A 14,704-nucleotide genomic window follows, 5' to 3' on the forward strand; every position below is an offset into this window, starting at 1 on the left:
CTTCCAAAGCCACCTCAATTTTTAGTATTATTAGAGGTAAAGCTACTTCATGCATTCGAATCTAGGACTTGGTTCAAACAACGAAGAAAGGGGGAAAGTTGTAGCATGAATCTAGGACTTGATTGAAAGAGGAAATAATATGGTGAAAGTAGTAGAGACCGGATACCCAACTGGTCTCTTGGTTGAAAATGGAAATAATGGGAAGACGTGGTACAAACTGGATAAGGAACAGATCTATTATTGGTTGAAAAAAGGATACAAAGTGGCGGCTGGTGGACAAGTCAACAGAGTATGTCCCGGATTAGATTTGTTGCCCTCACATAGTAAAAGGTCTCCAGGATTAGAATTGCTGCCCTCACATAGTAAAAGGTCTCCATGATTAGATTTGCTGCCCTCACATAGTAAAAGGTCTCCAAGATTAGATTTGCTACCCTCACATAGTAAAAGGTCTCTAGGATTAGATTTTCTGCCCTCACATAGTAAAAGGTCTCCAGGATTAGATTTGCTACCCTCACAGAGCATGAACAAACTCGGCATCACCACTTTATGCGTCCTTGTAGGTACATTGTGCTGATGCATCCACTATCGCATGTCCTTATACCAACGTTTTGTTGTTGTTAATGTAAGGGCGCATGTAAAATGAAGCGATCACACTGTTACCTTAGGGACATGTCTAACTAGTGTTATTGTTAATCTAATGCCTCCAGTGATATGATGCAATTAAACTGTGTTACAAATGGTACTCCTACTGTTTTCCCCAGTATGATAAGTAAGTTGCTCCTTTACGCTGCTGACTGTCCTGGTGTCCCCACGATCCCATGCCCTTAAACCAACTCTTTAGTTGCTGTTGATTTATTGTATCTGGTAAACAAGCAATGCCACCATTAAGTAATCCCATATTTGCCGAATGTCATTGTTGATCATAATGCTTCCGGTAACATGAAGCATTGCTGACGTTTTAAAATTTCTACTGTCCTTGCATGATTGCCATGACCATAATTAAGATGCTTCTTTTCATTTCGTGTATGTTTCGTATATTCTTATTGACCAGCAACTGTTTACTTTCTATCTTTTTGTGCAGATAGGGATATCCATTCCACCTTGTTGCTATTGTGACCTTTTGGTGAACTGCCAAAACACTCTTTTTTTGGAATGAGTGTATTGTGCAGTTCAACTAAAATATCACGTGGGCAACATCTCTCAATTTTGGTGGAACTGCACAAAATGGTGATTGGAGTTTCCAAAATCTCCGTCAAATTTTGCTGGTAATCTCGTGCAACATTTTATTAGGCTTTGCAAGATGAGCCGTCACTGTCACCACAATGGCACTTTAAGTTAGTGGAACTGCACAAAAGGATAAGCAAATTATAGTTGCACCTTACATGAGCAGGATAACCAACCTTAATGTTCCTCAATTTTAGTGCAACTACTAAAGAACTTTGCAACTCAAGAGCAAGTACTTCTTGCTAGCTGAATGATACAATCTTTGCTTCATTTTAGGTGAACTGCAGAAAAAGGAGCATGAACTAAATCATGGAAGTCCAGGCAGGCCTCATCCAAGTGAAGCTGCAGGTTGAGTTCAAGGAGTGCCACAATTATAGTAATCAGGCTCTTCTTATTTGTGTTATGCAAACAGTAATACTCAACTACAGATGTTGTGACGGTCAAGAGCATTTGCCAAAGTTCTTCGGTTGTATGACACAGCTAGCCAAGATGGATTTAATCCCGATAATCACTTTATCAAAAGGCTCTAATGGGTTGGTTCTGAATCTTGCAAGCTGGGAATCAATGAGATGTGTAGGCATACTTGTTGTACTTATTATTTGTATCTTATTTGTTGGTTATGAATCTTGCAAGCTGGGAATTAATGAGATGTGTAGGCATCTTTGTTGTACTTATTATTTGGATCTTATTTGTTGGTTCTGAATCTTGCAAGCTGGGAAACACGGCATGATGATGCAAAGGACAACAACCATAACAAACAGTTCAAACTTGGTAGTATTATGTGTGTGAAAGTGCGACAAATGTGTTGATCGTGTGCGTCCTGAGAATAATAATTCTAATTGTTGTGCATGTTGATCCTGTGGCACTGATAGAACGAGCCAATGCATTGCTTGCTTTAAGTATAAATTTCTATTAAAGCTAATTAAATTTAAGTAAAGTGACCACTAATAACTCTTGTTATTACAGTACCAATATAGACCCACCCGTGAACCGACGTGTGGACGGAGTTGGTTTCTTAATGGAGGCATTTGACTGCGCCGAGGGTGCATCTTCTACCGGGTGTGCAACAGGCGAGGGATGGGTAGTAACTATTGTCGCCTGTACACACTCAGTTTACTGTTGAATCTAGTTCCCCAAGAGCTAAAAATTGAACTGCTATCACCGCCTACCCACTCGTTTTTCATCCAACTCCTGGCTCACCCCTGCTAGATATGGACTTCAGCCAGGAGTTGTCCTTTAAGTTTGTCGTTCAGTCCTATGGATGCACCAAGTTGAATGTGATGTACACCAACGATCCGGACTCGATGAAGTTCTGCCCCACAGAGTTCAAGCAGTACCTATAGGACAAGAAAGCACAAGGTCGTAGGACTAGACCTTGTGCCATCCATTTGTCTCCTGATAAGGACCGGCGGATCGCCGTCGCCTAGGTATGTGTGCGGGACGAGGTTCTCGTCTACCACTGTTGTAGGGCCATCATAGGTTCTGGAGCATTCGCCCGTTTCATCAGCAGCGCCGACTGCACCTTTGCTACGGTGGAGAGAAGGAAGAATGCGACTGAGGGAGTCCTGGATTAGGGGGTCTCCAGACAGCCGGACTATATCCTTTTACTGGAATGTTGGACTATGAAGATACAAGATTGAAGACTTCGTCTCGTGTCCGGATGGAACTTTCCTTGGCGTGGAAGGCAAGCTAGGTTGTACGGATATGGATATCTCCTCCTTTGTAACCGACCTTGTATAACCCTAACCCTCTCCGGTGTCTATATAAACCGGAGGGTTTTAGTCCGTAGGACAAAACTACAAAAGACAATCATACCATAGGCTAGCTTCTATGGTTCAGCCTCTCTGATCTCGTGGTAGATCTACTCTTGTACTACCCATATCATCAATATTAATCAAGTAGGACGTAGGGTTTTACCTCCATCAAGAGGGCCCGAACCTGGGTAAAACTTCGTGTCCCCTGCCTCATGTTACCATCCGCCTAGACGCACAGTTTGGAACCCCCTACCCGAGATCCACCGGTTTTGACACCGACATTGGTGCTTTCATTGAGAGTTCCTCTGTGTCGTCGCTGTTAGGCTTGATGGCTCCTTCTATCATCGTTAGCGATGCAGTCCAGGGTGTGACTTTTCTCCCCGGACAGATTTTTGTATTCGGCGGCTTTGCACCGCGGACCAATTCGCTTGGCCATCTGTAGCAGATTGAAAGCTACACCCCTGGCCATCAGGTCAGATTTGGAGGCTTAAACTACACGGCCAATATCCGTGGAGACTTGATCTTCGACGGATTCGAGCCTCTACCTTGTGCCTCACGCGGTCATGATGAGTACGATTTAGCTCTACCATTCGATAGTGTTCAGGAGACCGCACTGGTAGCCGCTCCGACCCTCAATTCAGAGCCAGTTGCGCTGTCTATGGACGGGTGGATGGACCCTGCCATGGAGGCCTTACCCTCAGTGGCAATCGAGCCAAACATCGACCTTACCTTTCACGAGAGTCATAGTGTTAAACTGCCGGATCTTTCTTCGGCCCTGGACTCCGAACCGCCTACGCCCGTTCTTACCAAATCCGGTTGGGTGCCGATCATGGAGTTTACCTCCGCGGATATCTTTCAGCACTCACCCTTCGGCGACATACTGAACTCATTAAGGTCTCTGGCCGAACTATGTCCGGCAGGACTGGCATGCGGACGACGAAGGAATTCGCGGCCCACCCACCACCCACTTAGTAGCCACTGTCGATGACTTAACCGACATGCTCGACTTCGACTCTGAAGACATCGACGGTATGGACGACGATGCGGGAAACGAAGAGGAACCACTACCCATAGGGCACTGGACAGCCACCTCATCATACGATATATACATGGTCGATACACCCAAAGAAGGCAATGGCGACGACACAGCAGAGGATAACCCCTCCAAGAATCAACCCAAACGCCGACGTCAATGGCTCCGCTCTAAGTCCCACCAAAGCAAAAGTGGTGATACCGGCACAGGAGATAATAACACTTCGGATAGTGCCGAAGATAACAACAATCCCCTCCAGCAAAATTTAGAGCAGGAGGATGGAGGAGCCAGCCCTCCTGAGAGAGCGGCAGACGGAGAAGTGGAGGATGATAATTACATGCCCCCTCCGAAGACGAGGCAAGCCTCGGCGATGACGAATTCGCCGTGCTAGAGGATCCCATCGAACAAGAGCGCTTCAAGCGCCGGCTTATGGTCACGGCAAATAGCCTTAAGAAAAAGCAACAGCAGCTTCAAGCTGATCAAGATCTGCTAGCTGACAGATGGACTGAAGTCATCACGCCCGAGGAATATAAACTCGAGCGCCCCTCCAATAGTTACCCAAAATGCAGGTTGCTACCTCGACTGGAGGAAGAAGCGTATGACGCGGCTGATGGCCGCCTCGTGGCCGTGATAGAGAGGCATTCCAGCCAAAAACTCAGCCCGCACCCCGACGTCATTCAAATAAAAAAGCATGGGGAAATACACCAGACCTGTGAGACGTATTGGAGGACAAAGCAAAACATGCAAGATCGATCTACGGATCATGGGGGCGCGCCACTATGCGAGATGGTAAATGTCACACCAGATACAGTAAAAGTAAATCCGGCCGGGCCTAACACAACGGGCAAGACCCATTCGAGCTGCGTCGCGATATCGCCCAATACAGAGGCGCCACACACCCCCTATGCTTCACAGACGAAGTAATGGATCATCAAATCCCAGAGGGTTTCAAACCCGTAAATATTGAATCATACGACACCACAATAGATCCTGCGGTATGGATCGAGGATTTCCTCCTCCACATCCACATGGCCCGCGGCGATGACTTACACGCCATCAAATACCTCCCACTAAAGCTCAAAGGACCAACGCGGCATTGGCTTAACAGCTTGCCAGCAGAGTCCATTAGCTGTTGGGAAGATCTGGAAGCCGCATTCCTCGACAACTTTCAGGGCACTTATGTGCGACCACCAGATGCCGATGACTTGAGCCACATAATTCAGCAGCTAGAAGAATCGGCCAGGCAATTTTGGACTCGGTTCCTAACAAAGAAAAATCAAATCGTCGATTGTCCGGATGCAGAGGCCTTGGTAGCTTCCAAACACAACATTCGGGACTAGTGGCTAGCCCGGCACCTTGGTCAGGAAAAGCCGAAATATATGGCAGCCCTCATGACACTCATGACCCGCTTTTGCACGGGAGAAGAAAGCTGGCTGGCTCGCAGTAACAATATGTCAAAGAACCATGGTACTTCGGATACCAAGGACGGCAATAGCAGGTCACGTCGCAACAAGCATAAGCACCGCATTAACAGTGATAATACTGAAGATACGGCAGTCAATGTCGGATTCAAAGGCTCTAAACCCGGTTAGCGGAAAAAGCCATTCAAAAGAAGCACTCCGGGCCCGTCCAGTTTGGACCATAGACTCGATCGCTCGTGTCAAATACACGGCACCCCCGACAAGCCAGCCAACCACACCAACAGGGACTGTTGGGTGTTCAAGCAGGCCGGCAAGTTAATTGCCGAAAACAAAGATAAGGGGCCACATAGCGATGACGAGGAAGAGCCCCGGCAGCCGAACACCGGAGGACAGAAGAGGTTCTCCCCACAAGTGTGGACGGTGAACATGATATACGCAACCCACATCCCCAAGAGGGAGCGGAAGCGTGCGCTCAGGGACGTATATGCGTTGGAGCCAGTCACCCCAAAGTTCAACCCATGGTCCTCCTGTCCAATCACATTCGATCGCAGGGACAACCCCACTAGTATCCGTCATGGCGGATTCGCCACACTGGTCCTAGACCCAATCATTGAAGGATTTCACCTCACTCGAGTCCTTATGGATGGCGGCAGCAGCCTGAACCTGCTTTATCAGGACACAGTGCGCAAAATGGGTATAGACCCCTCAAGGATCAAACCCACAAAAATGACCTTTAAAGGCGTCATTCCAGGTGTAGAGGCCCATTGCACATGCTCAATTACACTGGAAGTGGTCTTCGGATCCCCGGATAACTTCCGAAGCAAAGAATTAATCTTCGATATAGTGTCGTTCCGCAGTGGCTATCATGCACTGCTCCGGCGAACCGCATTTGCAAGATTCAATGCGGTACCGCATTATGCATACCTCAAGCTCAAGATGCCAGGACCTCGGGGGGTCATCATAGTTAATGGAAACACAGAGCGCTCTCTCCGTACGGAGGAGCACACTTCGGCCCTCGTAGCAGAAGCGCAAAGCAGCCTCTCAAGGCAATCCACCAGTTCGGCGTTTCAAGACCCGGACACCCTCAAGCGCGCTCGGAGTAATCGGCAACTAGACCGCCTGGAACGATCTGAGGTCATGTAGAAATGCGGGCCCCACCCCAGTCCAAGCCAAACAGCGAAATTTGTGCCATGCGTACATAATTACGCATTAAAAATACCATGGGCATAGGCAGGGAGGGGGACACACCTACGGCACGCCACAATACGCGGCTTAAACCGTACTAGGGGCTTCTCGCTTTGTTATTTTTCTCTTTCAGGACTTTAATCTCTGGAAACCCTGTCCGGCAGCATGATTGTCGAACACACGATGCAGCAACCAAGGAGGCAGAAAGCTACATCACACCACGGAACTCCCAGGTGGATTACGATAACGAGTGAAATATTTGTTTAATACTATTCCTCAGCTTGCCCTTGGAAGGGACATAGTCCTACTTTTTTGCTTATCGCACTATCTGTATCATTCTTCTTTAACACATCTTTTTGAATAAACAACGAATAACATTACGACTATTATTGCATTCTTGTTTTATATATATGTGTTCATTAATGACACCTTGCAACTGTACACTTTGGTACGGCCAACACACAAGGGGCTTAAGTACCCCACAATTTGGTGTGAGAATTCCGAACACTTTCACAAGTGCGGCACCCCGAACTTATAGCATTATATGCATCAGCTCCGAATCATGTCTTTGGTCAAATGTTGGGTTTTCCCGGCTCCTATGTTTTGGTACCTTACGTTCCGCTCCATCGGCTAAGGTAGTGCTAGGAGAACTACTGCAATTGTGCCCCGGTTCTACTGGGCTAAGCACCTCAGTAGAGAAAGCTAAAACTGACTGTCATGATAAGGCCAGAGACTGGTCGCTGTTCGGTGAGGTTTCGAGTCCCTAAAGACATATGCCGCTTAGAGCAAGGAGTCGGTCCTGTCCGGCTTAAAGGCGTGTATCGCGCCCCGAATTCGGCCTTCCGTATACCAGGGGCTTCGCCCAAATTTAAAATTATAGAATTCTATGGCTAAGTGGGAGTGATAAAGCATTATTAGTCTGGTTGCCTTACTCACTGTGCTGAGCACCTCCCTCGAAGGACCCAAAAATGGGAACAAGAGTGCTCAGGTTTATCCCGAACACCCCAGCACTCGTGGCATGGGGGCAGAAGCCAAGGACTAGCCATCTCTCAGATTGGATAAATAGCCAAACAGAAGGTAATATTTTAAATTCAAACAAGCGTTGCATAGCGCATATGAATCAGGTTTTCATCATACAGGATCACACGAGCAAGTTTACTCAAATATTACATCCTTTGAACATTCGTCCGCTACAAGACGGGCACCCTTTAGGACACCCTCATAATAAATTTCGGGGGTGCGATGCTCCTTGCCCTGTGGCGGTCCTTCCTTGATCAGCTTCACGACGTCTAGCTTGGCCCATTGCACCTTCACACGGGCGAAAGCCCGGCGTGCACCTTCGATGCAGACGGACCACTTGACGACTTCCACCCATGGGCAGGCATCCACAAGCCGCCTCACCAGGCCGAAGTAGCTGTTCGGAAGGGCGTCGCCAGGCCACAGGCGGACTATAAAGCCCTTCATGGCCTGTTCGGCCGCTTTGTGTAGCTCGACCAGCTGCTTCAGCTGGTCACTCATAGGCACCGGGTGTTCGGTCCCAGTACACTGAGACCAGAACAACTTCTCCGTTGAGCTCCCCTCCTCGTCCTGGTAAAACTGTGCGGCATCCGACACGCTGCACGGAAAATCTACGAATGCTCCTGGAGAGCACCGGAGTCGGGTAAGTAACAGGTAATTTACTCTCACATGCTTGCTTTGCATACAGAATGCCTTACTCGCCGCTATCTTCCTCATCGCATCAATCTCCTGGAGGGCCTTCTGTGCTTCGGCCTTGGAAATCTTTGCACTTTCACGGGCGGCGGCAAGCCTCATGCTCCGACACGAGAGCTTGGAGCTCTTGCTGCACCTCGCCCACCCATGCTTCCTGCCTTTCCCGCTCGGTCTGCTCCTTGGCCGCTTTGTCTTCGGCCTCGGTTAGCGCTTGCTTCAGGGTCGCCACCTCGGTCGTGGCCCCTGGGAAATATACGATGATCCTGTCATTTAGCAATCGCGTCTTCTTTTATATATACATAGATAGGGTATTACTTACCCTTGTTCTCCTCGAGGTGCCTCTTGGAAAATCCGAGCTCTTTCTTGGACCCCTCGAGGTCCTGCTTCAGTGTGGCGACCTCCGCAGTTAGTGCGGCTGAGGCCAACAGCGAAGCCTGCATATGCATATTGACATACTTATATTAGACTCCTGTGATGTTGTTTGATCCTCTGTTCGGCTTTTCTTTGTGAACACCGAACAGAGCATCAGGGGCTACTTTCTATGCGGTAATATTTTTCCTATATTTTAACACTTACCTCAAAGCCTGTTAGAAGGCTGGCACAGGCTTCAGTCAATCCGTTCTTGGTGGACTGAACCTTCTGGACCACCGCACTCATAATAGTGCGGTGCTCCTCGTCGATGGAAGCGCTGCGAAGCGCTCCCAACAGATTGTCCGGTGCCTCTGGATGGACAGAGGTCACCGGCACAGGCGTCTTGCCCCTTTTGGAAGGAGGCCGCCTGCCCGAATCCGGAACCGCTGGAGGTTCCGGCGCGGTGTTCAGCTGAGGGCCGAACTCGGGGCCCTCAGGGGCCTTGTCCACTTGGCTCCCGGAGTCCGGAAGTCGCCTTGAGGCACCTCCGGGACTGTCTCCCCTCGACCCGGTGCCTATTGAGACAACACCTTGGCGTTGTCCACATGGCAAGGGGAGGTGGCGGTCAGAAATGGATCGCTATCCATATCCGACGAGCCCAGGGAGCCATACGACGATACATCGATACGGGCTCGTGGTGGCCTGCATAATCATATTTGGCGTTAGGGAAAGCAGTGCGACAACGGAATGCTATGAGTTACTCTAGTATTCGGATACTCACGACCTCCCCAGGGGCTTGGCCCTGGGAAACCACTCGTCTTCGCATTCGGCAGCGGCGGTGGAGCTGTCCGGAAGGAGAGTCCTTCCCTTCTTGGACACTTCGCCCCCCCCCCAGTTGGGGCAGCCTTCCTTTTCTTGTCTCCCCCGCCTGGAGGGGGATCATCTTCTTCTTCCTCGTCGTCTTCGGGGGAGGAGTGTGCCGCAGAGTCATCGGACGATGAGTCCGATAACACCTGGCGTCGGGAACTCTTTCGAGTTCCCTTGGCCTTCTTGGTCTTCTCTGGCACCTTGTAAGGAGCCGGAGTCAGCATCTCCGTCAGGAGAGCGTTTGCTGGGCCTTCGGGCAAAGGAGCCAGATAGTCGATCTGTCCAGCCATTTCCTGCCAGTCCTGTCAAAGGAACGGGAGCTTAGATCCCGCATAGAGTCAAACTATGTAAAACAAGTATCTTGTTAGAGGTAAAACAGCTTACCGCGCTGGCTTGGCGCTTCGCGCAGAATCCGCGATCCTCGGTAGTAGGAGGAGGAACCTCAACGCCCTTGAATAGCACCTTCCAGGCATCCTTGTGTGTTGTATCGAAGAGCCTGTTCAGAGTTTGGTGCTGGGCCGGGTCGAACTCCCACAAGTTGAAGGCCCGTTGTTGACACGGGAGGATCTAGCGGATGAGCATGACCTGGACTATGTTGACGAGTTTGAGCTTCTTGTTCACCATGTTTTGAATACATGTTTGGAGTCCGGTCAGCTCTCCCGAACTACCCCAGGACAGGCCCTTCTCTTTCCAGTAGGTGAGCCGCGTGGGGATGCCAGATCGGAACTCGGGGGCCGCTGCCCATGCAGGGTCACGCGGCTAAGTGATGTAGAACCACCCCGATTGCCACCCCTTTATGGTCTCCACGAAGGAGCCCTCGAGCCATGTGACGTTGGGCATCTTGCCCACCATGGCACCTCCGCACTCCGCCTGGCGGTCGCCCACTACCTTCGGCTTGACATTAAAGGTCTTCAGCCATAAGCCGAAGTGGGTCTTGATGCGGTGGAAGGCCTCGCACACGACGATAAACGCCGAGATGTTGAGGATGAAGTTCGGGGCCAGATCGTGGAAATCCAGGCCGTACTAGAACATGAGCCCCCGGACGAATGGGTGGAGAGGGAATCCCAGTCCACGGAGGAAATGGGTAAGGAACACTACCCTCTCATGGGGCCTGGGGGTGGGGATGAGCTGCCCCTCATCTGGGAGCCGGTGGGCGATGTCGTCAGGCAGGTATCCGGCTCTCCTCAACTTCTTGATGTGTCCCTCCGTGACGGAGGAGAACATCCACCTACCTCCCACTCTGGACATGGTTGGAGAAGGTTGAGGTGGGAAGTGCGGACTTGGGCGCTGGAGCTCGAGTGTGTGAAAATGGATGAGCAAAGGAGGAAGAAGGCGTGGATGAAAAGGTGAATCCTTATCCCATTATATGGGCGGACGAAACTAAGCGTCCCCACTAGCCTGGTAAAACTCGCTTATCCCCCAAGCACCCTAATGGATGGCGCGGTTGGGTTACCCACACCCGTATTGACGAGAATCCCGCGATAAGGGGACACGATATCTGCTTTGACAAGGTGTGTCAAAAAACTGCCTCGCGTTATGTGCGGGGCTGGTTAAAGGAAACGGTTCGAATAATTACCGGGCCATGACATAATGTCGTATTGCCAAAACAAGTCAGCAAATTAGATTTGTGGAAATATTATTCTCTCGACGGTGGTATGTGGAACTGATGTTGCAGGGTCGGACACTATTCTTGTATTCAAATTCTTCCGTGGTGTATTCGGAGGAGGAACCCGCCTTGCAATGCCGAAGACAATACTACGTGCCGGACTCATCGTCATTGAAGCCTAGTTTAGGGACTACTGAGGGAGTCCTGGATTAGGGGGTCTCCGGATAGCCGGACTATATGCTTTGACCGGATTGTTGGACTATGAAGATACAAGATTGAAGACTTCATCTCGTGTCTGGATGGGACTTTCCTTGGCGTGGAAGGCAAGCTAGGCAGTACGGATATGGATATCTCCTCCTTTGTAACCGACCTTGTGTAACCCTAACCCTCTTTGGTGTCTATATAAACAGGAGGTTTTTAGTCCGTACGACAAAACTACAACAGACAATCATACCATAGGCTAGCTTCTAGGGTTCAGCCTCTCTGATCTCGTGGTAGATCTACTCTTGTACTAACCATATCATCAATATTAATCAAGCAGGACGTAGGGTTTTACCTCCATCAAGAGGGCCCGAACCTGGGTAAAACTTTGTGTCCCCTGCCTCCTGTTACCATCCGCCTAGACGCACAGTTCGGGACCCCCTACCCGAGATCCTCCGGTTTTGACACCGACAGCGACGATACGGCCATCTGTTCCAACAAGCTTGTCGACATCCAGAAGCAATACAAGATCATTGGCAACGGGCAGGAGAAGGACTCTGTGGTTGACCATGCTGAGACCATCATCGACCCCTGATACGCCAACATGAAAGTAGATAACGGTACCAAGGACCTGAACACATGGGAGGTACATCTGAATCTAGCCTACATAACCTACGCGGCCAAGGACGCATACGCATGCTATGACATGTACAGGCGGATCTTGGATATGAGGGTGTGTCTGCTTCCCGTAACCAACGAGTACACGGACAATCGCAGCGTCATGATCAAGCGCGCCAGGATGGTCTAGATGTTGTACTTCATCTATTTATAAGCACCTTTATCATCTGAGTGTTTCATGCATTAGCCTATGTGTCGTAATTATCTGTTTTGTTCGAAATATTTCTTTTAAGAACGCATTAACCTATTTGCTTTTTTAGTGGCTATTTGCTTATGTAGGTAACTAGTTCACTTGTCCGTTAAAAAAAACTAGTTCACTCAGCTGCCGTGCTTTGAATCTCCTTCCTCCCAACATATTCCCCTTCTCAGGTGGACCCAGCAGGTCTCATACATAGACATATGGGACCAACCACCTATCCATTTGTATTTCTTTATTTTGTTCAATCATTCGTCTTCTTCTAATACAGTGGCTGGCCATCATAGCCTATGGTGTTGGCCAGGCCATCCCTCTACTCCCACACATTGTCCGACGGCGGCAGCTCCACCGGCCCACCCTGCACCCGAACAAGTCAACCCTCATACTCCCCTCCGCCCGTGTCTTCCCTAGCTCCGGTTCGTTCGGTCCGAGGTCTCGACGTCGTCCTCCACCTTGGTGCTCTCGCCGCGGCGCCACCGTCTATCGTTCCCAACATGGTTAGCAAAACAAGAGGAATTGGGAGACAACTGTTCGTCGAGAGGCTGACAGTCTCTGGCCCACCAGGTCCATGGCCTAGGTTTTGTTGTTTAACATGGGTAGCCCACGACATGTTTCAACATTTTTTGGGTCCAACAGGTATCAAGCGGCCTCTTGGCCTCCCAACCTAGCTTGTCTATAACATCAGCAGCCCAAGTTATGTTTGTTTTTCAAGACGACGCGCAACTCAGTTCTATTTTTCTATTAGAATGCAAAATTGAACCTATGTTTTCTATAAGAATGCAAAACTGAACCTATATTTATATCTTATTTTATTACACATATATATAATAGAAACAACATAAGGTTCCGTTAAACCTGTCATTCGTCCAACCATTTTATAGACCTTCCCACTTCCTTTATTTTTTGTTTTCATTAATCCTATACCTGAATTTTCTCCCACTTTCTTTTTCGATGTAAACTGAGTTTTCCCCCAGAACTTTTCCCTAGAACCAACTCAACTTCCCCACGTCTAGCCTAAAAAATAATAATACCCCACGTCCTATTAACTCATCAAATTAAAATGATATTTTATTCCGTAAGTTGAAAGTTCTTACAAAATAATAATAATAATTGTTTATATATAACTTGGCAAGTTAACTCCTAGTGATTGCATACATAAGCTTGCAAAGATTTTACAGACCAAGTGCAATCATGTGTTTATGTTTTTATAACATTTCTCCGTCTAGCCCAACATGATATTTTCACCCACCCCAGCAAGTTCGCAGATTTCGAGAAAAATGCAAATGGGCTTTAAATTCTCCCATATATATAAACGGGCTGCATAGATGCTACATCATTGTTTCACCCAGCCCACCAAATGGACTAAAAAACAAATGGACTGGCTGACATGTGGGCCAGTAGGTCGAAGCCTAACAAGGTGTTGGATTTACATCCAACGGCCGGCATTCTTCTTCGAACTCTCGTCTTCTTCCCCCAGCGCTGCCGGGACCGCCTGCTCCAGCCTCCGGCGTCCAGCGGCGTTGTTTTGCATGCCTCAAGCAAAACGCTACCCCGCCGATGGCCAAGACATCCCTCCAGTCTGCACCTCTTGTTATTCTCTGCCGAGTGTAGGCCCACCCCGCACCCTAACCAGTCAAGTTTCCCACTCCCCTCCGCCTGCGACTCCACTGTCGTGTCTTCCCCATCTCCGGGTCGTTCCAGTCTGGGGCCTCGCCGTCGTCCACCTCCTCGCTGCGCTCGGCACGGCGTGGTCAACAAATGGGAGTCATCGGAAGAGGACTGTATTTGGGGAGACTGACGGCTGGGACCCACAAGGTCCATGGTCACACACAAGGAAAGTTTCTCCTTAGAGCATCTCCAGCCGCAGCCCCAACAGGCCCTCCCAGGCGTTTTTGCCGCGCCGGCGCCAAAAAAACGGCCCAGTCACGCCCCCAGAAGCCCGTTTTTCGCCGGCTCGGGCCGAAACTGGTGCCGGCGGACCCAGGCCGAACCCGGCGCCCTGGGGGGCGCCTAGGGCACCGGCACAAGTGAAAAGGGCGCGTGGGTCCGCCCTGTCGGCGAGTCGAGCGCCTCTTCCTGCCGTTTCTTCCCACTTTTCCCCCACTTCCCTCCCATAATCTTCGTTCCTCTCACAAATCTCCCTCCCGCTCGCCTCCCAGCTGGCCGCCATGCCACCGAAGAAGTACGTCGCCACCCGCGCGGCGTCAACCGTGAGCGCCTCCGTCGCCCAGCCGAAGCAGAGGAAGCCGAGGGCGCCGCCGATCAAGCCACCGGGCATGTCAAACGCCGAGTGGAGGGCGGAAGTTCAGCGACGGGAGGCTGTCACCGCCGACCGGTGGAACAGGGCCATCACCAAGAAGGCCCGTGACAACGCGGCGCGCGCGGTTGTGGCTGCCTTATCGGCGGACCAAGTCGAGGCTGAGGCGACTCGCGCGGGGATGATGAATCCACCCGGAAGCCACGCCTAGTACGCGCCCT

Source organism: Triticum urartu, chromosome 6A (genome assembly GCF_056163025.1).
Source record: "Triticum urartu cultivar PI428250 chromosome 6A, HENAU_Tu73, whole genome shotgun sequence".
NCBI classification, from domain to species: domain Eukaryota; kingdom Viridiplantae; phylum Streptophyta; class Magnoliopsida; order Poales; family Poaceae; genus Triticum; species Triticum urartu.